The following is a 27064-nucleotide window of genomic DNA, read 5'->3' on the forward strand; positions in this document are numbered from 1 at the left end:
ACTAGCTCTACTAGGAAGGAACAAATTAGGGCTAGTTAATGGTACATGCAGAAAAGAGATGTATGGTGAGGAACTATGGATTCAATGGAAAAGGGTAAATTCTATCATTTTATCATGACTGATGAACTCAGTGTCAAAAAGTCTACTCAGTGGGATTGCATTTGCTTCAAGTGCAATGGATGTGCGGACTAACCTATAAGAGAGATTTGATAGAGTGGATAGTTCAAGGACCTATAGTTTGCACAAAGAAATTGCAACTCTACAGCAGGGGATAACTTCAGTTTCTGCATATTACACAAAGCTAAAAGCTCTGTAGGATGAATTTGAGGTGTTAGTACCTACACCTTGTTGTAACTGTGAGAAATACAGAGGCTTTGTTGCTCACATGAATAGATAAAAGTTATACCAATTCTTAATGGGGCTAAATGATTCATATCATCAGGATAGGAGCCAGATACTCATGATAGATCCACTACCAACTGTTAATCAGGCCCATGCCATAGTAGTAGGAGATGAAAGTTAAAAGTCTGTTATTACAACCATCAATACTTTGGGACTAAATGCTTCCATCTTAGAGTCAGCAGCAATGTACTTTAAAGGTGTGATCATCTCAGGTGCAAATCATAAGTTCAAGAAAAATACACTGCTAGTATGTGACTTTTACAAGTGTAGAGGCCACACTAAGAAATACTGTTACAAAGTTGTTGGATATTCACCAGACTTTAAGTCAAAGAGGAAGATACAAAGTGCAAACACTTCATATATTGACTCAAATTCCAGTCAGCATCCTGCTTATGCTCATTTCTCTTAAGGATTGAACACCAATGTACATGACAAATCAGTTAAAGCCAACACACCTGCTACCACTACTAGTCAAGCTGAAAAGGATGTCAAACAATTACTTCAAGGCTGCACATTCACAAAAGAACAGTATGATCAGATCCTGAAAATGCTGAATCAACAATCATAAGTAAGAGTTACTGCATTTGATGACAATAAGGCAAATGCTGCAGGTAAAGCATTATTTGTCACTGAAAATAATGATGTCTGGATTATAGATACAGGTGCAACAAACCACATGGTATCAAATTTGGATATGCTGAAAAAGGAGTCTATGTTAAAACTAGATATTCCTAAGGAGGTATTCTAACCAAATAGAAGTACCACACAAGTAACACACATTGGTTCATGTAGTCTATCAACTAGAAGTCTTATTACTAATGTGTTCCACATACTAGAGTTCAAATATAATCTGATGTTTGTCAGCAAATTAACAAAGGAATTAGGATGCTCAGTGTCCTTCTTTCCTGACTTTTGTGTTTTTCAGGAGCTTTACACTGGGAAGGTGAAGGAAGTTGGTAAAGAATAAGAGGGTTTGTATCTGCTGTAGAGGCAATTATCTCAAAGCAACAGTAAAGAGTCTGCTCTTGTTGTTGATTCCACTCATTCCAAAGACAAGGATTCAACTACAGAAGTGGAGTTATGGCATCAAAGGCTTGGACATGTCTCTTCAACAATGCTTGCTAAAATGTTTACTATGACTAAATATACTATGTGTCAAGTTTCTCAATGTCTAGTCTATCCAATGGCTAAGCAAATCAGGTCTATTTTTCCTTCTAGTACTATCAAAAGTAGTGACTGCTTTGAATTGTTACATGTTGACCTTTGGAGACCTTACAATATAGCTATCTTTGATGACAACAAATATTTTCTTACAATAGTTGATGACTTTTCAAGAATGACCTGGTTATTCTTGCTTAAATAAAAATCAGATATTTGTGTATCACTTCCAATATTTCTGAAGTATGTTCAGAATCAGTTTGGAAAGGCTATCAAAGCTATAAGAATTGATAATGGTACAAAATTTGTTAACTTAGTTTGTGATCATCTGTTTAAAGAACTAGGTGTCATACATCAAAAATCTTGCCCTTACACTCCTTAACAAAATGGTGTTACTGAAAGGAAACATAGACATTTACTTGAAGTAACAAGAGCACTAAGATTTCAAGGTAAAATTCCTATTAAGTTCTGGGGTCACTGTGTACTAGCTGCAACCTATCTTATTAACAGACTTCCTAGCAGTGTCATTGGGTTTATATCTCCTTATAAAAGACTATATGGTGTAAAACCAGGATTGTCTCACTTGAGGATAATTGGCTGTTTAGTTTTTACAAAAAATCTTACTGAACATGATAAACTCATGCCCAGATCAAGGTCTGATATCTACATAGGCTACTCTGAAGTGCATAAAGGATACATATTATTTGATTTGTCTAACAGGTCATTTTTTGTGAGTAGGGATGTTCTTTTTAGGGAAGATATTTTCCCATTTGCCACAAATGACAGGTCTACTCATCAGCAGCTATTTATAGATACCCTACAAGAATCAGTGGTCCATACACTGGATCATGTGATCTCACCAAGTCCTGACTAGGCTGCAATATCACCAGATGATGATCAGACTTTTATACCTGCAGATATTGAGCAAACTAAGGTAACTCAGACCTTCCCTGAAGTGCAGCTGTAAGATGATCTAATTGTTCCTGAGGTTCCTCCTGTTGTAGTGGTTCCACAGCTTACTAGAAAGTCTACAAGATCTAAACAACCCTCTGTCTAGCTGAAGGACTTTGTCTCATTCAAAACACTTAAAGATATCCCTTATCCTCTCTCTAACTATGTCACTTATTCTCATCTATCCCCCTCTTATCAATGCTACATTGCAGCTATATCCACTGTGACAGAACCTACCACTTATGCTGAAGCAATCAAAAATCCTAGATGGATTGAGGCCATGCAAGCAGAGATTCAGGCCCTGGAGAGCAATCATACCTGGGAGATTACACCATTACCTGCAGGCAAGAAGGCTATTGGGTGCAGGTGGATTTATAAAGTCAAATATAAATCCACGGGAGAGATAGACAGATTCAAAGCCAGGCTAGTTGCAAAGGGGTATAGCCAGCAGGAAGGAATTGATTACACAGAAATATTTTCTCCAGTGGTTAAAATGGTCACAGTGAGAACTGTTTTGTCTATTGCTGTAGCCAAACAATGGCACATCCATTAGATGGATGTCTTTAATGTTTTCTTGCATGGAGATTTAACAGATGAAATATATATGCAACTTCCTCAAGGTTTTGTCAGTCAAAGAGAGAATGTGTGCAGACTGACAAAGTCTTTGTATGGCCTCAAGTAAGCCCCAAGACAGTGGAATCAAAAACTCACTGAAGTCCTCCTAAGAATGAAGTTTACACAGAGCCAATATGACTACTCCTTGTTTATCAACAAGTCATCAGAAGGAGTTGCAATAGTACTTGTGTATGTAGATGACATGCTGATCACTGACAGCAGCTTGAAGTTAATAGAAGAAACCAAGAAAGCACTACAAAAGGCCTTCAAGATGAAAGACTTAGGGGAGCTCAAATACTTCTTTGGAATTGAATTTACAAGATCTACAGAAGGAATACTTATGCATCAGAGGAAGTATACACTTGAACTCATAGCAGGAGTGGGAATGACATCAGCCAAACCAGCAAGTGCTCCAATGGATGTAAATGTCAAGTTGACATCCAAATAGTATGATGAACATGTGAACAAGAATCAAGAGAAATCAGATGATCCCCTGACAGATCAATCAGCATATCAAAGGCTTATAGGTAAGCTACTATATCTCAACATGACAATGGCAGCATATCCTTCAGCACTCAGACATTGAGTCAATTCCTAAATCAACCAAAAAAATCTTACATGGATGCTGCACTAAGAGTAGTCAGGTATCTAAAGAGACAATCTGGACAGGGCATACTACTCTCAAGCCACTTAGACAACCAGGTTAGTGTTTATTGTGATGCAGACTGGGCTGCTTGCCCTCTAACTAGGAAATCAGTCACTGGATACATGATAAAGATTGGAGAGTCACTGATATCATAGAAGGCCAAAAAGCAGTCCACAGTGTCAAGAAGCTCAGCTGAATCTGAATACAGAAACATGGCCTCAATTGTGTCAAAGTTAGTCTGGCTGCTGGAATTGTTGAAAGAAGTGGAAGCTGAAGTAGAGATGCCAGTGCAGGTGTATAGTGATAGCAAAGCTGCAATCCAGATTGCTGCTAATCCAGTGTATCATGAAAGAACAAAGCATATAGAAATAGATTATCACTTCATTAGAGAAAGGCTGCAACAAGGCTTAATTCAAGTACACTATCTTCCAACTCAAGAACAACCAGCAGACATACTAACTAAAGGGTTGTCTAAAGCTCAGCATGAACATCTTCTATCCATGCTAGGGGTGTTGAACATTTTTACCCCACCTAGCTTGAAGGGGAGTGTTAGAAGTTAAAAAGTAAGCTAGGGACTTTTTAGTCTTTTTGCTAAAGATCTGTTAAGGAACTAATTAGTTGAGGTGGTTGTAACTGATTGGTTGACTAGTTGTTAAATGCTGAATAAGTGTATAAGTATGTGTAATATACACGTATGATTATGATGAGTGGAATATAGAAAATATGTGAAGATATTTTTTCTTCTCTTCTTCTCTCTTCTCTCTTCTCACTTCTTCTTCTTTTCTTAAGTATTTTCTCTGTATTTTTTCTCTGTTTCTTATTCTCACAAGGAGGTTCTAAGCTCATTGAAGCTCAGTATCAATTTGTTCAAAAATCTTTATCACCATGCTTTTGATTATGCTCCAACATTTTATTTTGATGTAATATCGTCAAAATTCGCATCTCTAGTGAAATAAACGTATTTTCTTATAGAACAAATGATATGGTAATATCCTGACATGCAATTAGATACTTATTTGAGATCATACTTGATATAGATAAAATTATGTGCTCTATTTAATAACTAATAAAAGCTTGATAATATTTGTGAAGATAAACACACTAGTAAAACAACATTGAAAATGACCTATGGAAGTCGATTTTCATTAAAACTTGACATAAAACCAACCTCAAATGGTAGGTTGGAAAACCTTCACAGTGGAAAGTCTCATGTATGCCCAAGTTTGTACACGTCCATGTAACATTCTGTATTGTTCTAGCCTAGATTAATTTCGAGAATCCAGGAAAAAGTTGAGGAATAGCTAGAGGGGGTAGACTGTCCAGGGGTCAAGAGTGGGAACCTACAACCCGTAGGAGATCCTATGAGCCGTAGGTGGGACTCATAGGGTCCCCAAGACTTAGCCAAAATTTTAGAACTTGAGACCCTTCCTACGAGCTTTTTCAACGATCTGTAGAAGGGTATACGAACTGTAGGAAATGGACTGTAGAACCCACCCTTAGAGAATCCCTCAGAACCCTACCTATGAGTTAGCAACGCAGTCCGTCGATGAAATTATGACCCGTAGGAAGGGTTCGTAATTCCCAACTTCATAAACTCAGGCAAAGTTCCTAGATCCCTACGACCCGTCCCAAGGTCTACGACCCTTAGAAGGGTGGTCATAGACCCACTTGTGCAAATTCTAGTAGGATCCCCAAGTTATATGAAGGGACCCTACGATCCGTAGGAACTTTGACAGTCCGTAGGAAGGCACCCGCAAACGGTCTATTTCATTTTAATGAGGCATATTTTGATCTTTTTTCTACCTTTTTCAAACTTAACCCAAGCCATTTTGGGACTAAATTTAGTCCCTTATCAATACCCAATGAATTTTTTCTCTCATTAACACTTAAAAACTTTATTTGAGAGAAAGAATTGAAGAGAAAAAGAAGAGATAGGGTTTAAGAGTTTCAATCTAAGTCTTCAAATTTTGACTAGATAATCCTTGTTTCATGTTTGTAAGAATGTCAGAACGTTGGACTAAGTTTTTCCTCGTGCTTACATGTTCATATAGTCAAGTTGAGTTTGAGTAAAGTGAATTCTTGACTTGTTTATATAAAATTCCTTACTAAGTTATAGTATATGTTTGATTATACTTTATTGATTTGAGTTTCGAGATTATGGATTCATGTTTTCATTCACATGATCCCTAGTTGAGTCTTGCATTTAATTATTTTGTGCATTACTTTGAGTTAAAGAATGATTATTTTCATCATTTACTTTTTTTTTACGGGAACAGATCCTACACGAGGCTCCCACCTCTCGTGCACAGCCAGGGGTTGAGCCGCACACCCCCAAGCCTTATTATACATAAAACAGAAAAATAGGATCGTACCGTTTATTCGGGTGACTCCTCATTGTCCCAAAAGAGGACTTTTATTTGATCTAGAGATTAGTTTGTGTCCCTTATCCTAACAAGGTATTGGACGGCTGTGACAACGATAACAGTTCATTATATAATCACGTAGATCATAAAGTATAGTCGACGGTTAGAGAAACTCCCTAAGAAGTAAAGTATTATATTTTCATATGTACTGAGTTACATCTACTATTTCATATCTTTTATTATTAAAGCATTATTTTATTAAACTGTATGTTTTATTTGAGTCGAGCTATATTTCAGATTTGAGTTCCTTGAGTTGAGTATCTTGAGTAAGTTTCCTTTCATCCATTTTACATACCGTATATTCCATGTACTTACGTCATTTGACTTGCATCATTTTATAATGTTGATATAGGTGTTAGAGATCATCAACATGCGCACCAGATCTATCTTCTCTAGCTTTTAGTGAGACCTCTTTGCATTCGGAAGAGCTCCTTCTTTATCAATTTTCCTGTTTATATCTTTTGAGGTAGCCAGTGGACTTGTCTCGAAACCTTCTTAATTAGTAGTCGGTAGAGGCTTTACAGATTGAGTGGAGTAGAGTTAGTATGAGTCATTTAGAATCTGTTTTAAACTGTTATTTCATTATTTGAGTTATGACGTTGAGTTATGTTTTAATATGAGTACTTTAAAATGCTATTTAAAGATTAATGAGACCGTTTTATGAATGCCCATTTTGAGTTACTCTTTTCATGAGTTAAAGTATTCTGTTTGTGAGTCAGTCACGCCAAGGGTTTGATTGAGAACTAGCAATGGTTTTCGAGTGCCGATCATGCCTATGGTGTAGACTCGAGGCGTGACAGTCTACATATAGAGTACATAGTGGGAATGTTAGGCCGATATTTAAGTAATCCGGAAATGAATCATTGGAAAAAAGCGAAACGAGCTATGAGGTATCTTCAGAGAACTAAAGATTACATGTTCACTTATAGGAGGTCAGATTACTTAGAGATCGTAGGATATTTCAATTTAGATTTCGTTGGAGTCTTGATAGTAGGAGATTCATATTAGGTGTTGGCTGGGAGGTCTTTTTTAGAAAAGTGTGAAACAAACATTAATAGCTTCGTCTACCATGAAAGCTAAATTTGTAGTATGTTACGAAGCATCAAATCAGGAAAGGAATTTTATCACTGGAATATAGATAGTAAGTGACATAGAGAAACCATTGAAAATTTATTGTGATAATAAATCTGCTGAATTATATTCGAAGAATAATCCAAGTTCGTCAAATTAAAGTCAAAGCACATTAGCATTAAATTTTTTTATTGTGAAAGAAAGAGCTCAGAGTCGTCTTATGTCAATAGATCATATTAGTACAAACTCAATGGTTGCGGATCCACTTATGAAAGGTTTGTCTCCTAAAGTGTTTCATGGGCATGTGGCTCATATGGGTGTTGTCAGATTCGATGATGGATCACTTTAGTGGGAGTTTTTCATTTTAAATTTGATTTTGACATGTTAAAGTTTGTTTTCTGTACATATTGAAATTTTATGAAATATATGAATTTCATGTGTTTATTAATAATTCTAAAAAATAAAGATATTAACTTTCTTTTGTGATTTTGCATAAGGTATAAGAAGGTGATTTTAGACTTTAAAGTCATAAAGTAGGAGCAGTTGGAACTAGACATGACATACATCATTTTACATGTAATTTCCGCATGTGATTTATGTCATTGATATTGCTGATATTTGTGATCATTGATGGGTTTAGTTACGAATATATGTTACGAAAATCACTTTGATCCTATATTGGTATTATCGATGGACCAGATTGTTTTGAGATATTTCAATTAAGATAGCAAAAGTTTGTGAACAATAAAATTTCATCTACGTATGATACTTCATAAATATATGTGGTCCAAGTGGAAGATTGTTAATAATTTCTATTTTGTGGACTCACATATTAATATATTATACGTAGATATGCTATCATTAAAGTAGCTTATTATATGATCTAATAAAGTATTAAAGTTTTGGACCTTAAAAGAGAATATCTAAATATGGTTTATTTTAGATAACTTAAAAACCTATGGACCTTTTCTTAAGCCTGATGAAGACTTATTGAAAATGTAACTTTTCAACGTGAAAAGACACCTCAGAATCTTTAAATAGACATGGTTCCTAAACCAGAAGAACAACACTTCCTTCTCTTCTCTCTCCATCTCAGAAAAGAACAATTAAAGAAAGTAATCTTCAAGGTTTAGAAGATCTTGTCTTCTTCAATCAAGTCATTGCAATAAAATAAGGTTAGTTTCCTTTTCAATCTTATGTATTCAAACTTCTGTCTAATGATTTACTTGTGATCTTGGGTGAATTCTTTAAAGTTTTACAACATGTGAGTCCCCTAACTCTGTATAGATTATGAGAAAAGCACTGAGATATTTGACACAAATTTCAGAAAAAATCTTTAAAATGGAACTTGCAATAACTTTCGCCAACTTTTATTTCGCAACTCGTTTAACTTCAAAACTTGAGATACAACCCTTGAACACTTAAAATATGACATACCACATAATTCTTAATTTATTAATCACTCTCTTTATCTTGCCACGAAGGTACAAGTTAATTTAGACATTTTAAAAAATCGGAGTATTAGACAATGTTTGATACTCACTTTTCTAACACTAAAAATCAAAAATCGAATTGAAATTTGATAAAATCGATTCGAAGAACCGAATGCCCAAAATTATCATCTAAACCTTATCATCTTCAACTTATAATATCAATTTATAAAAGTTGCACGTGAGATTTGTAATCTTATTCAGTATTTCTCTTAGAAAATAATATTTGGAAATATAAATGAGATGAACATAGACTGACTGTTAAAAAGTGTTTTCTGGGAAAATATTTTTGGAGAGTATAACAGTTCTAGGAGCAAAACTATTCTTTTTTAATTTCCTTAAAAATAACGTGGTGTTACTCAGGAACACTTCTTAAAAAAACGAGGCCAAATCTCAATTTTTTAATATAATCACTTTTTAAAAGAAAGAAAACATTTTTGACTTCAGAGATACTTTAAGCATCTGTTTAGAAAGCCACCTAGTGTTGTGAAATTATAAGATTACAAAAATATAATTGAAAAATAAAATGAAGAAAATAAAATCTATTTAGGCTGAGGCGTGAAAATCTTGCTTTCTTTAAGAAAATTCAAGCCACTGCAACAAATCTTTTCATCGATCCAGCAAAAGTTTAGCTTTATCACAAAGTTTAACTCAACAAACTCCAAACAAGAGTTGATTTTAAAGCTCCACAAAAAAAACACATCCCTTCAACTAATAAGAACACTCTTTTTGATTAATTTTTATGCACTTTATATTTTCTTGTGTGTAAAAAATAAAAAGAGAAAAGACATAAAATAACACTTAAAGTTGTCCAAAATTTTCAAAAAGACACTTTAACTATGAGGGTGTCCTATTACCCCCTAAATAATTTTGAACTGATATTATTACATTATTTTTCGACAGATTTTAAAAAACAAGTGTAATCACACACCAATTATTATGTGACAGATGTTAATTTAAATTAAAATATATTTCTTTTCATTTTGAGTTTTTCTTTATTTTTTTCTCTCACTTTTTGACTTTTTTTTTCCACTTGAATTTTGAATTCACTTAAATTTTACTTCACCTACCACCCCCTACCCAACCCCACATTCCAGCCTCTCTTCCAATTTTCTTTCTTTCTTCTTCTTCACAAAAATATTATACTATTTTTCTAGACTTTGTTAAGTTATTGATAACAACTAATTATTTTTCTAAGCAAATTGAGAATTTTGATGGTATCATTAGTTAATTTATCTCATTTTCATAACTTCAAAGTTAGAAATGATAATTTTGAAAGAATTCATGAATTTCCCAAAAATTGAAAGAAGCTTGCTTAAAAGTTGAAAAAAAAATTAAATGATATCTCCTAATCATCTTGAAATCTAATGGGTATATCAAATTGTTCGAAATGTAAAATAATATTTTAATAAAGTTTTAAAATTGAAGATAGTGAAACTAATAGTAGTAAAAGAAGGAGGGTGAAGTTGTGGTAAATATGATGACATTGACAGTGAGGTATTTCGATGGAGATGACAATGAATTTTTGAAGATGAAAGAAATAGAAAAAATATTAAGGAAAAAAAGTTAAAATAATCAGAAAAACAAGAAAGTATATTTTATAACAAAATACTTATAAAAATAAATTGGTCACGCTCTTTAAGAGAGTACATACACTCTCTATACTAGATGGACACAAAATGATGTAATAGTATTATTTCAAAATTATTTAGGGGTAATAGGACGTCCGCATAGTTAAAATGTCTTTTTGAAAATTCGAGACAATTTCAGGTATCACTTTATATCTTTTCTCAAAAATAAAGTAAGACCATCTCTATTTATAAATGAAGAAGTCTTTCATTCAATGAATGAGATAATAATGATAAAATAAATAAAGAAGATAAATGACATAAATATTACGTTAAGCTATCAGGTAAAGTAAAAGAATAAAGAGTGAAATAATATCGATAACTAATACCTCCCACATGCAAAGGAAGAAGCTGCCCAAGATCACTAACTCCAACGTTCTCTGGAACATTAATCACAAATGAAGAATAGCATTAACTCCAAATGAGAATAAAGATATGGCATCAAATGCCACAACGGACAAAAGAAGTAATCAGTAATCACCATAATGCCTAACGTTCTATTAGGAATAGACCAAAAGAATTGAAAAAAGCACTTTAACATAGTTTTAATAATATTAAAATGCTCACAAAATCAACACTTAGCAGTTGAAATTGGTGAAATTATTAGGATAGTAATTATCAGCCTAATAATTATATTGTTTAGTAATTATAATGACTTATTTATTTGACACAATGTAATTACATCGTAATTACAATTAAACTATTTGATTGCATAAGTGCAATCATAAGATTATATTAAATTTTAAAAATAAAGGTTAATCATCTAAAATTTAAAATTTATATTAGACAAATAAGAACCTTTATAAATGATATTAAATTAAATATTTATGATATATATTGTCTTTTGAAAATATATTAATTAATAAACATATGTTTTTAACTAATATTATAAAGGAAAAATGATAAAAATAACCTTGTGTGCTATGTGAAATGATAAAAAATGCTATTCATTTATATTTTGGTCCATTTAAGCCCTTATTAGTTAGTGAAATGGGCCAAAATCTTTGCACGTACAGAAGCTAGAAGCTGCAAAGGTTTTGCAAACTATTCTACAAGGAGACGCCCAGCACCTAGCTGTTGGGTCCATCAAGTCGCTAGTCAAACCCTCAATGTAAGTTCACACACTGAATAATACTCATTAAAGCGTATGCATATGTGTTTATTTTTGAAAATCTTGTTTTCTTATAGTATTTGAAGGCCAACTTAAAAATCAAATAAATGAAAAGTTAATTAAGAATAGTTAAATTGTTTGAGTATTTTCTGTTACTTCTGTTACACTTAAGGGCATTTTTAGCTCACTGCACTAACAATAAGAGCATAAATGAACCAAAGTATAAATGAAGGGCATTTTTTTTTCTTATCATTTCACATAGTACAAGGACATTTTTTATCCTTTTTTCTATTATAAATAATAATTGATTTATATTTTTTAAATTAGTATATTTTAATCTTAGTCCAAAAACTAAAAGTATAAGATTTTTATGAACATCATGAAATGCATGTTTGACAAAAATGTTAGTATTATAAATATAATATCATAAAATTATTAAAATATTTGACAAAAAGATAATATATCAAGTTTAACTAAAAAATAAATAATTTGCAATGCTAAATATTAAGTTAATACTACTAAAATAAATGACATTGAAAATATGACATACGTTCTAAATTCAAAAAAAGAAATTAACATAATATTCTTATGTCAAATTATAACATAACACACATAAATATGATTTAAAAGAAAAGAAAAACGTAAGTCTATGACATTATTCAATAATGAATTCAATTTAATTTAAAAATTAGAATACTAATAAAATTATGTAAATAAAAAAATAGAATAATAAATAAATAAATAATAACAAAATTGCATGGAATCACATTAAAAAAAGTAAAGATTGAGAATGAGATGGAAATGAAATATAAAAACTATATTTTTTAAAAATATTAGAATAATAAAAATAATAAAATAAATGAAAATAAAAATATAGAAATAGAAATAAAACAAAGAAAGAAAAGGATTTTAAAAAGTTTAATATAATTATATGGTGTAATTAAACTAATTCCTTACCCTTTCTTGAGAATTGAATAGTATAATTACTTTTTTTCAATTACACTCATTTCCTCTCTTATCAAATATAATTACTTGGTCTACCAAATATATCAAATAGAGTAATTATACACAATTTCACCAAATTTCAATTGTATTATGTCTTTCCAAATAAGCCCTAAGCCAAACAACCCGAAGAAATAGTGAAACGAGAATTTAAAAGAAAGACTTCCATGCCGTAACCTCTCATTTTGCTTGTTTAAATAGAAACAATCTTTTTTTTTCCAAAAAAATAAATATATAAATGAGGCGGGTTATTTTTATTCCTTTCTAGAAACTTTCACATTTTTGCTTTCTTGATAACTCAAACACACTATCTTTAAATTGAAATCTAAGATGTTTACTATTCAAGCTACTCTCCCTTTGTCATAAATGACACGATAATTGCTTAGTAAAGAACAAAAATGATAACAGTATCACATGGCCAAAAGTGCAAATATAGTAAAAGTGAAGGACTAGCTTAGCATTAGTTATTAATCTCCCAAAACATAGTGGAATAGAACGAGACGAACTTTCATGTCAAAGGAATCAAGAACGATTATAAAAAGAAGGCAACATCCATCGGAAGACGACAAGTATGTCAAATTTATGTTTAAGAGAACTTAGAAATCAAGAATCTTTCTCTCATTTCTTCTAGCTCCCAAGAAGACAACTTTTATCTCAAGGCTATCATGGAGCCGGATCCAGCTCCGGACCTCCAAAAAATTCGTTCAAAAGATAGAGTCGTAGATTTCGACGAGACGAATTCAACGCAAAAAGAATCGTCTCAATCGGACTCTCAAAACTCCGGGAATTTGGAAAACACAGTAGCGACCACTGTTCATCTTCCCCAACCTCACAAAGCTGCCAAACGAGAAATCTTTTCTCAATCAAATTCTGTGATGATTTGTGATGAACAAAAAATTCGGGGTGATAGTTTAACATCTCAAATACTACATATCGAAAAATCAAACGATTTCACCGTCCCATCTGAGAGAAATGACCCTGCGAAGATTCAACACTACTCCGGCGAAACGTCGGCGTCTCGGAAAGAAAATCGACCCACTTCCGGCGGGATTGGAGGTGGCGCTCCGCCTGGGTTTTATTGCCCACAACACGGCACACTTCCCCTTAAAAGCCCAGATCCATTGGCTGATGGTGGCGCCGGCGAGGAACTGTTGAATGCCAACGAAGGAGCTCCGACGGTATTCGACCAACGAGACCAATGCCATCTTGTAGAGAATTTTATTACGAATACAACCATGCAAAAATCGCCAACATATACAAAGCCTAGCTCGTCGAATATCAATCTAAAGATTTCTGGCGGCGGGGCTATTTCTGGCACTGGCGGCGCCACCGCGTGTGGTGGCGAAAAGTCAAATTTTTCAATGGGTTTTGTGAGCGACTCATCAATAAGTACACCCATCCTTAAAGCCCCATCAGAATCATCTCCGAGCTCCTCTAATTTGACAATTAGGGTTACATCTCCGCCTGCCGGAGGTGGTGCAGTGGCGGAGCCCCAAATTCAAAATTGGCAATGCCAAGTTGATCAGCAAGATGAGAGAAGCCCAACCATGCAAAAAGCCCCGTTAGGTATGGCCCCTAACAATTTTTTTTTTTTTTGAGGGAACAAACCCTACACGAGGCTCCCACCTCTCGTGCACAGTCAGGGGTTGAGCATCACCCCCAAGCCTTAACATAAAATAAAACAGAAAAATACAAGGAGGGGGACATAAACTTACCTCCGATCCTATGTTGGTTCATAAGCCGGCTAACCTATTAAGGTCGGCTAACTCATCCCCGTAGCAAAAGGAGCTATCTATAACTAGAAAGCAGTAAACCTATGAGAGGACTCCTCCCGATACAAGTCGACTAAGAAAGCATAAATGAGGGAGGCTCTCCCCTTCCATGAAAAGACAAGAAAGTAACCTACACTAGTCCTATTCAACTATGCTACGTACCATACATAGCTAAATTGAAGAAGAACAAGTATATGAACCTTCTATCTTGCATGGGGTGAAGAAGCTCTTTTCATCTTTGCCCTTTTTCATCTTGTCGTACCAAGTAAGTCCAAGGGAAGTATGCAACAGCATCGCAATCATGATTATCAGCTAAGGAGGATGAAACGAGAATTTTGTAGCTTCTGATGTTCCAGCAGCCTTGGATATTGGAGGGTTCTTGTGTGCCTGCACAGAATCCAGGAGGGCTGTTGCAGGTATTGTATCATGGTATCTGTTGGCTGCATCTACAAGTGTACACTTTGTAATCCCTGCATCTGCAAAGAAAAACAACCCTTTTGCCACTGCTGTTGCTGCAGCTGTAGCCCATCTGTTGCAGGTCTGTCTTGATGTTGCTTTATGTTCTAGTGAGTGGTTGTATGCTGAAGTACTTGTTCTTTGGGATTGTAGTTGTGTATTGTACCTACATAAGTAAAAGAACAAGAAGAAAAATACCTCCAATACTTCTGCACAACAAACACTGTGCTGTGGTTCTGCAGGTCCATTATGGACTTGTAGTTTGTCCTTGTATGCTGCATGTTGTTGGAGTTTTTGTGTGTTGTGGCTTGTAAACATGTCCCCAACTGTAACATGCTTTAATGTATCTCCAGATACCTGCAAATGCATAGAGACAAGCCAACAAGACCAAAAACAAATAGACACCAACCTCCTCATTATGCTTACGTCCGTTAACTTGTTCAAGGTCGCTCGACTAACGTTTCCAATTATCCATTTGAGGTGGAACTTCTTGAGCCTTGTAGTTACTGTATTTTCTGTGTTCTTGCAACATTTGGAAGCCTTTTGGACAAGCTGGAATCTCCAAGTAGTGAATTGCTCCATTTGAAGACTTAAGTCGGCTAACTTTTTCAAGGTCGCTCGACTAACGTCTCCAATTATCCATTTGGGATGAAACTTCTTGGGATTTGTAATTACAGTATTTTGTATGTTCTGGCAACATTTGGAGGCCTTTTGGACAAGCTGGAAGCTCCAAGTAGTGAAGTGCTTCATTTGGAGAGTTAAGTCGGCTAACTTTTTCAAAGTCGCTCGACTAACGTCTCCAATTATCCGTTTGAGGTAAAACTTCTTGGGCTTTGCAAATACTATATTTTCTGTGTTCTTGCAACATTTGGAGGCCTTTTGGACAAGTTGGAAGCTCCAAGTAGTGAAGTGTTCCATTTGGAGACTTAATTCGGCTAACCTTTTCAAGGTCGCTCGACTAACGTCTCCAAATTTCCGTTTGAGCTGAAACTTCTTGGGCTTTGCAACTACTGTATTTTCTGTATTCCTGCCTAGTTTGGAGTCAATTTGATGTTACATGATGCTTTTGTTGGGGGCTGCAGCTGTGGCCTGTGCTGGTTTGATGGCTGTTGCTGCAGCTGTAGTCCATCTGTTGCAGGTATGTCTTGATGTTGCTTTATGTTCTAATGATTTGTTGTATGCTGAAGAACTTGTTCTTAGAGGTTGCAGTTGTGTATTGTACCTGCACAAGTAAAGGAACAAGAAAAATTCTGCACAGCAAAAACTGTGCTGTAGTTTCTCCTTGTATGCTGCAATTTGTTGGAATTCCAAGCTCAGTTGTTGACACTCCAGCACCAGCCCCTTGATGTAAGTTCTGGTTGTATAGAGGAATTCCACAAGCTGCAAGCTCCAAATGGTGAAGTGCTCCATCCTGCCACTGCTGTAATATGCAACACACATAGCTGGCCCTCCAACTGTGGATTGATATGTTGCATGTGTACAAGTTCCTGCACAGTCAAAAAGTAGAAGGAAAGGAAAGAAAAAGAAAAAGGCTACTCTAATCCTAGGTAGGTAAGATGCAGGGGAGACTCTCCCCTTTACAATGGTCCTAACTGTAGAACCTTCAAAGTGGTTATCACTAGTCATATTGATATCCAATTTGAAGAGTAAGTTGGAACATTGAAGATAAAAATAGTTCAAGGAGGTTGTTTAATCCTTTTTAATCTTTTTCTCCTGAAGCTTGCCATCCCTATCTTGTCCAGCTTGATGTAGCCCTTGGTTTCTTGTGGAAGTTGTTGCATATTATAGAATTGTTGAGTATTTTCAAGCTTATGGCTGTGCTTAGAAAGAGTATCTGCAACAAAATTGGCTTCTCTGAATACATGTTTGCAATGAAAGTAGTCTAGTAACTGGACTAAATTCTGAAGTTCTTCCATGTATTTGTGTATGCTCCATGGAGGCTTGATATCTTGCTTCAACCACATAGTCAAAAGTTCTGAGTCCACCTCCAGTACCACTCTACTATAACCATGTTGAAGACACCAAAGGATGCCCATAGTAGCTGCCTGTACCTCAGCTTGATTGTTGGTTCCATGTCCTAATGGAGTTGCAAATGCATATATCAAGTTACCCTTGTGGTCTCTCAATATTCCCCCTGCTCCAATCTTCCCAGGGTTGTCCAATGCACTCCCATCAGTATTCAACTTTACTATTGAAGGTGGAGGTCTGATCCACACAATTTTGATCACTTTAGTGTCATGTTGGCAATTTTCTACCATCAGAACCAGATCATTCCAACTCTTAGGCCACTTAATGTAAGGATAGATAGTGCTTATCAGCATGTACAGGTCCTTAGTAATGGAGAACTTAACTCTAGTAGAACTAGATTTCTTTCCTCCATATTTGCTTGCACATCTATTCTTCCATATATGCCAGCAAACAAAAATAGGAGTTGCCTGCAACATGAGCTTATGGACTGCATTATTGGGCTTAGAAGTCCACCACTTCATCAGGATGTTTCTCAGAGGCCAGTTGTCTTGCAGGATTCCCCAAGATCTGGAAAATTGCTGCCAAATATGTTTTTCTAAATTTCCAGAGGCAAATATATGGTCAGCAGTATCCAATCCAGGCCTGTAGCAACAAGAGCATTCTGCTGGTTCAGCTCCAAATTGAACTAGTTTTTCATTGGTTGGAAGTTTCAATCTGAGTGCTCTCCATAGTAAAAAGGACACCTTGAAAGGGATGTTAGTGTGCCAAGTGCAACTATCAGTCAAGCTCTTACATTTGTGCTTTCTAACTTGTTCCCAAGCAGATTTGGAAGTGAAATTACCATGAGATGTTAGTTTCCAGCATGCTTTATCAGCTATGTTGGGATGATAATATACCTTAGTGTTAAGGATCTGAAACACAAGCTGAGGAGGGGCATATTTTCTGCACATTCCATTCCCCATTCATAAGGTATTCAGAGACTGTAGTATTATTGAGCCTAGGTAGATGGTTATTGTGATAAGCAAGGGGTCCAATACCCATCCAATCATCCCACCAAAAGCTGCATGTACCTGAATTGATATGCCAATGTATATGAGGCTCAATATTAATTTTATTTGCCATCATATGCTTCCACATAAGAGATTGACCTGTGTTCCATTTTTTATCACCGGATGTGCTCTTTGGCAATACTTAGCCTTTAAGAATTCTCCCCATAAAGTCTTCTTGGATCTAAAAGTCCACCACTGTTTGTATTGTAAGGCCAGACACACATCTTGTATGTTTTTCATACCAATATCCCCTTCCTCCACAGGGTAGCTGAGTGTCTCCCAAGAAGCCCAGTGGTACTTCCTCTTTTCTTTGTCCCATCCCCAGAAAAAATCTGCCATAAGGGCTTTAATTTGTTTGAGGGTAGTGACTGTAGGGATGATTGATGAAAGCAGGTGAATTGGAAGTGATTGCAACACTGATTTGACAAGAGTAGCTCTTCCCCCATAGCTCAATATTTTGGCCTGCCATCCTCTAATCTTGGAGATCACTTTGGATACCATACTAGTAAAGTAAATGATCCTTTGACGCCCAATATATAAGGGATATCCTAAATATGTAATAGGGACATGAGTTGATTTGAAACCAGTGATAGAAGTGACCCTCTCATTAGTAGCTGGATCAGTATTCAAAGGGATCATACATTGACTCTTGTCTTTGTTAACAAGCTGTCCTGATGTATGTTCATACAACTGCAGAGTCTTCATGATCAACTTGAGAGAATACTTAGAGGTTGAGGTGAAAATAATTACATCATCAGCAAAGCTCAAGTGATTAATTAGAAGACCCTTCTTTTCCATGTGAAAACCTTTGTACAAATAGTGTTGATGAAGGTTGTTGAGAAGTCTTGACAGCACCTCAGCACCTAAAATAAATAGGGCTGGAGACAAAGGATCTCCCTGTTTGAGGCCTCTTGTAGAATGAAAGAAACCATGCCTACCTCCATTCACAATAACTGAGTACCAGTTGTTAGCCATTAACCTCCAAACCATGTCAATGAATACTTCTCCAAAACCCATTCTTCTCATCACTAGACATATAAATGACCAAGACACCCTGTCATAGGCTTTGGCCATGTCTAACTTGATAACAACATTGTCTCCAATCTTTGGTTGTTTTATTCCATGAATGATCTCTTGTGCTAACATAATATTCTCAGAGATGCTTCTTCCCTTTACAAAACTAGATTGATTTTCAGAGATTACTTGAGGGAGAATTGGGGCTATTCTGAGGCAAAGGACCTTAGAAATGACTTTATTGGTGAAGTTGCTGAGTGATATAGGCCTGAAATCAGATAGTTTATTAGGATGTTCTACTTTTGGGAGTAGAACCAAACAGGCATGTGTGATGAACTTGGGAATAGACTGTCCACAACAAAAGTACTTCACTAAGTTTAACAAGTCTTCACTAATAATATCCCAGCAGGTATGGAAGAATTTGCCATTAAATCCATCAGGACCTGCTGCAGACACATCACTAAGAGAAAATACAGCAGCTTTCAACTCCTCCTTGGTAGGCATAGCATTAAGAATCTGATTTTGCTGATCTGTGATGGAACAGGGAATGCATTTTAGGATATCTTCATTGATCAAATCCTCTTTTCCAGTAAAGATCTTCTCAAAGTAATCACAGGCAGCAGTTGCTATGTTCTGATCACTTTGAATAGTGTTTCCTTGGTCATCAGTGATTTTATGAATGAGTAACCTCCTCCTCCTTCCTCTGATGATAGTATGAAAGTATTTGGAGTTGGCATCTCCATCCTTAAACCACTGAATCTGAGTTTTTTGTTTAAGGATAGAATGCTCAATCTTCAAATATCTAATGTACTCTGCATTCACTTGATGAAGCTTGTTTCTATTTTCCTCAGAATTATCAAGGATTATATCTTCTTCTGCCTGCTGTACTTTCTCTTCAAACTCTTTAACTATGGTATATATGTCTCCATATTGTTGTCTTGACCACTTGCTAAGAGTGTTAGCTACCCTCTTAAGCTTCTGGTGGAAAATTCTCATAGGATTTCCTTCCATATGCCTATCCCAACAGGTTTTAACAGTATCCAGGAAAGTATCATTCTCTGTCCAACAGTGAAGAAACTTGAAGTATTTGATGGGATTACTATGATTATCTTGACATTCAACTAAAAGAGGACAGTGATCTGAACCTGTAGAGGCTAGATGAGTCACAGTAGTCATAGGCATTATCTCTAACCACCTATCATTCACCATGGCCCTGTCCAACCTCTTCCATATTCTAGCATCATTGTCCCTGTTGTTGCACCAGGTGAAGCTTTGGCCATGAAAACCCAAGTCTGTGAGGCCACATGCTTCAATGACACTTATGAATTCAAGGCTTTTGTTCATATTGTAAGGCAGCCCTCCAAGCTTTTCCTCCACTTCTGTGATTACATTAAAGTCTCCAACAATACACCAAGGCTTATCTATATCAGCCACCTGCAACATTTTTTCCCAAAGACTTCTTCTCAAGTAATCTTTACACTTGGCATAGACAAATGTAATAGTGTGAGAATTGGGGCTAGACACATGTTTAATATCACAAGTGACATGTTGTTCATCCTGGTCTCTAATGTGACAGTCCACATCTTGATTCCAGAATAGCCAAATCTTGTTATTAGGATTATGACAGGCATTATTCATTCTACGCTGATTTTTGTATTGGTTGATCTGTGATTGATGAGCAAATGGTTCAAGAATTGCTAACATAGAGAGACTATGATAATCCTTGAGTTTTTGGAGTCTATCCAAAGCACCTTGAGTATCAATACTCCTTGCATTCCAGCATATTGTATTCATCATCAAGGTTTCATGGATTTAGACCTTGTTTTGATGCCACTCTTACAAGTAGCATTATCTGAACTGGTAGAGATGTCTTGTTTCTTTTTCTTCTTGTTCTGATCTTGCTGACCCCTGGGTGATAGACCCTTCTCCTCAGTGACCTGCAGCACCTCCTCCTGTATTGTAGTATCTGTGATATCCTCCAATGCTCTAAAGGGAGAGGCACTAGTTTCCTCATCTTGAGATTGTTCCCTTTGGTCCAGATCCTCTTCATCTTCAGATTGAGTAGGTCTGTATTCATCCTCATTGTCATATGATATGGCTTTCTTATCAAGAACACACACTTCAGTAGAACTGGATTGAATTTGAAGAGGTGTCACATGAATCCCTGCTTGTTCATCAACCAACACATAGTTCACTCTGTGTTGTGTTTTTCCAGATAGAGATTTTTTTTGTTTCTGAGCTAACTTTTTCTTCATTGCATCCCTCTTCTTCTTACTCAGAGATAGAGTATATTTATTATTCAGGAGCTTAGTAACTGCACCCATATTTCCTTCACATCTATTTGGAGATTCTGCACCTTCTTTATCCATTTCAGTGAGCTGTAACCTGTCTTCTGGAACTTGTTGAATATCATCTTGTTGCCAATGCATAAAGTACCTTATTTCTGCTGGAAGAGTGTTGACAGGGGTTCTAGGATCTTTTCTATGTTCAGCCAAATTTTCCTTCCCCTTGGTTTCCCCTTCCTGCAGATTAGTGGTTTTCTCCTGTATTCCCCCATCCTAACCTCCACAGACTTCATCAGCCACAACAGTAATACCATTTAAGACATTAAAGTAATTAGGGGAGCCATGGGGGTGTGGGAGCATTGAGTCAATACCTGGGATTTTTCCATAGGCATTGTTGCATTCCACATTGTTCACAGCAGTACTTGGTGTACAAATAGCTGTAATATTTTGCTCTTTTTGTTTGTCTGCAGGTCTGCTACTTCCAGTACCATGTAGAACCTGCTGTATAGGCTTATGGGGGATGGGATCTAATGTTGTATGGGGAGTAGGGAGTAAGCTCTGGACTCCAGAGTCTACATTACAAGTTTGGTTAGTACAAGTATTAAATTTAGAGCTATTAACCATACCTGCCTGCTGTGGATTTTTCCCTTCTCTGTTGCTGCTGATATTATGCTGGTGGGGTGCTGAAGTTTCCCCTTTTGTCATGTATACTTGTGTTTTATGTTGTTGTGGTTGTTGTTGGTGGTGTTGTTCTTCTTTTTTACCTTTCCTCCTTTGAATTTGCCAACCTGCATGTTCTTGGTCTCTTTTTTCAGCTGCAGCCCTGCTAGTATTTTGTTGTTCCTTACTTTGTTTGTCTTCTTGGTGCTTTAGCTCATTTTTCTGTTGTTCCTTATTCTTGTCAGTGCTGTCCTTATCTTTGTGTCTTGCTTCTTCTTCTTGAACTTGGTTTTTCTGCTTATCCTCATCCTTTTTTTTAACAGTACAAACATAAATGGTGTGACCTTGATGTTTGCAGTGTTGACAGTAATCTGGCACCCCTTCATATTGAATAGACTGCCACCTTCCTGCTCCATTTTCATCTTCACCATAGCCCATCCATACATGCTGTGGTCTTTCTTTTGTAAGGTCAATTTGTACTTTGACTTTGGCAACACTACCCCTTGTTTTCTTGTAGGTTGCCAAATCCAAGAACAACACCTTTCCAATTGGGGACAGTAAAGGGGTTACCACTTCAAGACGATAACAGTGCCAAGGTTATTCTGGTAATATAGCCCATATAGGAACTAGAGAGGTTTCTTTTTCAGGCTTGAAGGTGGGGGTCCATAGCTGGAGTCTCATAAGCTGTCCATTTATGTACATTTTTCCTTTGGACCATATAGTAGAGTGATCATATTCATTGTCCAAGTCTATGTACAGATGCCTAGAGTTAAAATGAGTAATTTTCACTCCTCCTCTGAGCTCTGTTTGCAAGATGAATTCCTTTCTAATGGTTTCTATCTTAGGCATAGTATTAGTGAATTTTTCTATCAGAGTATACTTACAATCACTAGCCAATTTCACCAAGAAATCTTCTTCTGTAAATACTATAGCTGGATAGCCTTGTTTTGTAGTAATTTTGGGGGGTGTAATATCAATAATGGCTGTTTTAATGGCTTCTTGGGCTCTCAACTTAGTATCCAAGGTCTGATGGATGACAGGATTTGGAGGGGTTGGAATATTAGTATTGGGATGCTTGTTTTGTTTGACATGTAACTGATTAGTAGGGGACACCACATGATTAGTAGAAATAGAAGTATTAAAAGTTGGAGCTCTAAGTTGGTTTGGATATTTGGGACCTAAATTGCTTCCAGTATTCATAGTAGCAGATTTATTATTGGATTTGAAAGCATCAAAGTTATTAGACACTTTCATTGGGTTACTATTAGGAACATAAGGTTTTTGGACATGTTGAAATTTCACATTGAGACCCCTGTTCAACTGGGCAGTTTGTTTGGTTTTACATTAATATCAAAGTCAATATCGTGGTCAGGAGAGAGGCTAGGCAGATCGGGTGGAAACACATCTGCAAACTCTCGGACTGTAGGTACTAAATCAACTGTAGGGCCCTCCCTACTCACATATCTAACACAAGCTAAGTATGACAAACACCCGCTAGCCACTAACCTCTAGGCCCTAACAAAGGAGATCACCCCAACTGGCGTGTGACTACAAGATCCATGCTACACACCAGTAGGATACCAGGCATGGCTAAGGTAACGGTCTTGGCATAGCAATCCAAGACCACATGGTGAGGGGATAACCAGTCCATGCCCAGAATCAAATCAAAATCCACTATGTCAAGTAAAATTAGATCAACTCTAGTTTCACGCCCCTGAATAGTGACCACACAGGATCTAAACACCCAATCTACTACTAAAGAATCACCTACCGGGGTCGAAACATGCAACGGCTCAACTAATGGCTTCGAGCTTATACTTAGGTGAGGGGCACAATAAATATATATATATATATATATATATATATATATATATATATATATATATATATATATATATATATAAGAATAGGTAGAGCCTGGATCAAATAAAGCGAATGCGGGCTGATTGCATAATAAAACCGTACCTGTGATCACATCGTCCAAAGGTTCAGCCTCTACTTTAGCTGGAGCTGCATAGAAATGAGCCTAGGCTCCTCTACCCTTCGCATCGACTCTACCTCCTGACCTACCTCTCCAGGGACCTACCCGTGTAACCTAATGACCACCCTTGCGGTCCTGGCTCTGGCTTTCGCATCTAACTAGAGGTGTTATTGCTGGCGTGGGTCTATGTTACACCCCGCACTCTTGAGCTCAGAACGTCTTCTTAAGTTCCTTAGACACTATCATGTGAGTTGGATAAGCTACGACACTATCAAACAACTCTAAGGAAAGAAGATTGTGATACCTCACGAGAAGGGAGGTTGGAGATAGAGTCATAAGAATCGGGAAAGAGTTGGAGGCTAAGAAATGAGTCGTAGGACTAGATTTACCTAGGTAATACACTAAGTTAAGAGTCTTATACACTTAAGTTGCTTAAGGATATATCAAGCTTACGTAGTACGGATTACATAGGCTCTTAAAGTGAGACGAAATTACGAACCCGCGAGGAAGGGAAAAAGACGACGCGTGGCAGCCAATGGAGGAGCGACACGTGGCAGCACCTCAAGCAAGCAGGTGATGCACCTACTTAGGGTTAATTAGGTGATGCAGCTGCTTGGGGGAGGTGGACCCCGCTGCCACGTGGCATCCCCTAATTGGCAGCATGACACGGTGGCCAATCATGGCTTGACACGTGTCATCCTTAGGGGTTGACACGTTTCACCCCTTGGGACCACCCATATAAGTGATATGTATCTCAAACTTCAGCTTGTTCATCAAAATTTCCAGCAGCAACGTGAGAAAACAAACCCTAAGAGCTAAGGAGAAAATTTCGACGGCTTGGGAGAAAAAAATAGGTAAGTCCCGTTTTCGTTCCGTAAATTAATTAATTAGCATATACTACGATGATATGTAAGTATTAGTAGTACAAAATTAGGATTTGGTGCAGCAAAAATCGGACAGCAAGCTGCCACAATGATTCAGCACGTGAAAACAATTCAGAGGCGCGATTTCGGCGAGTTCTAGCCAATTTCGGGAAAGGTAAGTTCTTTCCCTCTAATTTGAAGTTTATGATGTTAAATTATGGTGTATTAAACACCTTAGGAGCTGCTGGAATTTGGGTAAAAGGTTTGAAAAGTTCAGCGTTCGGAATAAACGAATTTGGAATCGCTATAGTTAAGTTGTTGTCGAAATAAGGTGTTGTACGCGTAGGGGCTGCTGCTGGTTGGTTTGTGGCGTTTTGCAGTGTCTAAAAGTAATCTAAATGAGGTGTGGGAGATTCTGGGTTCAGCCACATGACCCTCCGCTTTGCAATTAAAGAATTCGCGAAAGAAAGATTAAAGACTCTAGTTTTGGTATCTTAGTTTTGAGTTAATTGTCGGGGGTTTATATTGTGTAATTTTGGTCGTAATATGTATATGTATGGGTTGGTGGTTGCATTGTTGGTTGGCTGCAGGTGCTAAGGACATGGTTGGGAATTCGGATAGGGCACATTATAGGGGAGGTGCTGCCCGATTTTCGTTAACATCCTAACTAGTTAAGGAACTAGCCGAGAAGGCGAGCGAAGGGATGAATGTTATGAATACTCGTGGGTAGTCTAAGTTGCTGAAAAGTCCAAGGTTGTTAATACTTACATTACTTCCATGTTAAATAGGTTTCGAGGACAACGATGTGGACGTGACTAAGAGAAGTCCATACAAGGTATGTGAAGCGTTCTTTTGGCATGTTTTGGTATAAGTATGTCGAACTATTCTTCTTTTCTTTTGGCATGTCTTAGATATAAGTTATGAATGATATGTACATGATATTTGGGATTTAATCCATTCGTAAAGCCCTGAGTATGAGTCGAGACTCTTGTTTACTTCTTGGTATTAGAACTTCTGCAATAGCTGAGTCATTGCCTTTTTGTCTTCTATGTGATGAAAACTAGTACATGTAAAGCCTATTTCTTTTTTCCTTTGGAATGGCTTAACTTTAAGTTAAATGGTATATGATATAGGTTTAGAGGTAATTCCATTTATGAGCTCTGATTGTAACTCGTGACTTGTAGTCACTCCTGAATATTAAGAGTCTGAAAGTAGTCAAACTACTATTCTCGAGCCTTCTATATAATGAATAGAAAGTAGAGGTACCAGCTCCTCTTTTTAGAGGCTCTGAAATGATAAATGTTGTTGATTGCATGAGTTGAGTCTTTGACTAGATAAATTATGTTTCTGATTGCATAGACTATATTTCTGATTGCGTGAATTATGTGGCATTATTTTGATGCATGTTTGTGATCCCTGAAGCCCCAACTGATATAAGCCCTAATGACATCTAAAGGGATACCTCGGATAATTACTCCCCCAGTCTTCAGGTAACGGTTCACTTGACTGTTTCATCGAGTCTTAGATAATGACTTAGTTGCATATGGTTTCTCACTACTCTACTCGTGCATACTGTATCCCATCCTTCCTCGAGTCCCATGATGGGCAGGATATGTTATCGTGCACAGTGTTACTGCTTCTTTCACCGCGTCCCAGGCCGGATGTGTATAGTTCCACGCACGAGGAGACAATGCCGTACGTGAGGTGTGATATATGTTATGACGATACGATTATTCACTGAGTCCCGGGCCGACAGTAATATAATAGTATATGTGGTGAAATAAGGAAGGAACACCGAGTCCCTCCTTAGAGGGCCGGGTACATATGTATATTATGATGGTACGCTATAGACGTACACCACTCCATTCACTGAGTCCCTCACTAAAGGGCCGGATACTTTATGTAGGCATGCATATGCGATTAAAGCAATACATTGTGACCTTGAGCCCCGTAGTGAAACGGGTATAATACGATGATATACATGATAAGATAATACCGTATACGATGATATGATGAAATGAAATGCATTATGACTCGATGATATGAGATTATGAAGTGATGATTATGACATCGAGTTCACTAGAGGGCCGGGCACAGTATATGATGATGTATAGGATTACGTGTCCTAAAGTATAGGTACAGTAATTTGTTAATTGTTATACTTGCCCCCTGCATCCCTATTTCAGTTATGATCTCAGTTACGATGTGTTATGCTTTACATACTCAGTACATATATCGTACTGACCCCCTTTTCTCGGGGGACTGCATTTCATGCCCGCAGATACAGATGTTTATTCTGGAGATCCATCAGCATAGGAGTTCCTCTCAGCTGTGTCGGAAGTACTTCACTGTTCTGGAGCGTAAATTTTGATGCTGGTCACTTAATGTATATATTTGTAAATTCAGGGGTACGGCGGGGGTCTTGTCCCACCATATGTTGTTGTTACTATTCTTAGAGGTCTGTAGACATATGTATATGTGGGTTGTTTGTGAGTTACTTTCGATGTTGCCTATTCGAT

The 27064-nt window shown here is 36.7% G+C and overlaps 2 long non-coding RNA genes across 2 annotated transcripts in view; one reads left to right on the top strand and one right to left on the bottom strand.

Annotated features, from left to right (window-relative positions):
* Positions 1–535: 535 nt before the first annotated feature.
* LOC129896371 (uncharacterized) overlaps positions 536–27064 on the bottom strand; it is a 79220-nt gene continuing 52691 nt past the window's right edge. The window contains exons 5-6 of the long non-coding RNA XR_008767957.1: positions 10714–10764; positions 536–909 (exon numbers count right to left, since the gene is read on the bottom strand). This is a non-coding gene — a long non-coding RNA (uncharacterized LOC129896371). The remainder of the gene's footprint in view (positions 910–10713; positions 10765–27064) is intronic.
* Positions 16173–22298, top strand: LOC129896373 (uncharacterized). The gene is made up of 3 exons (XR_008767958.1): positions 16173–16272; positions 21512–21629; positions 22219–22298. It is a non-coding gene; the product is annotated as an uncharacterized LOC129896373 (long non-coding RNA).

The sequence above is a fragment of the Solanum dulcamara genome, chromosome 7 (genome assembly GCF_947179165.1).
Source record: "Solanum dulcamara chromosome 7, daSolDulc1.2, whole genome shotgun sequence".
Lineage (NCBI taxonomy): Eukaryota > Viridiplantae > Streptophyta > Magnoliopsida > Solanales > Solanaceae > Solanum > Solanum dulcamara.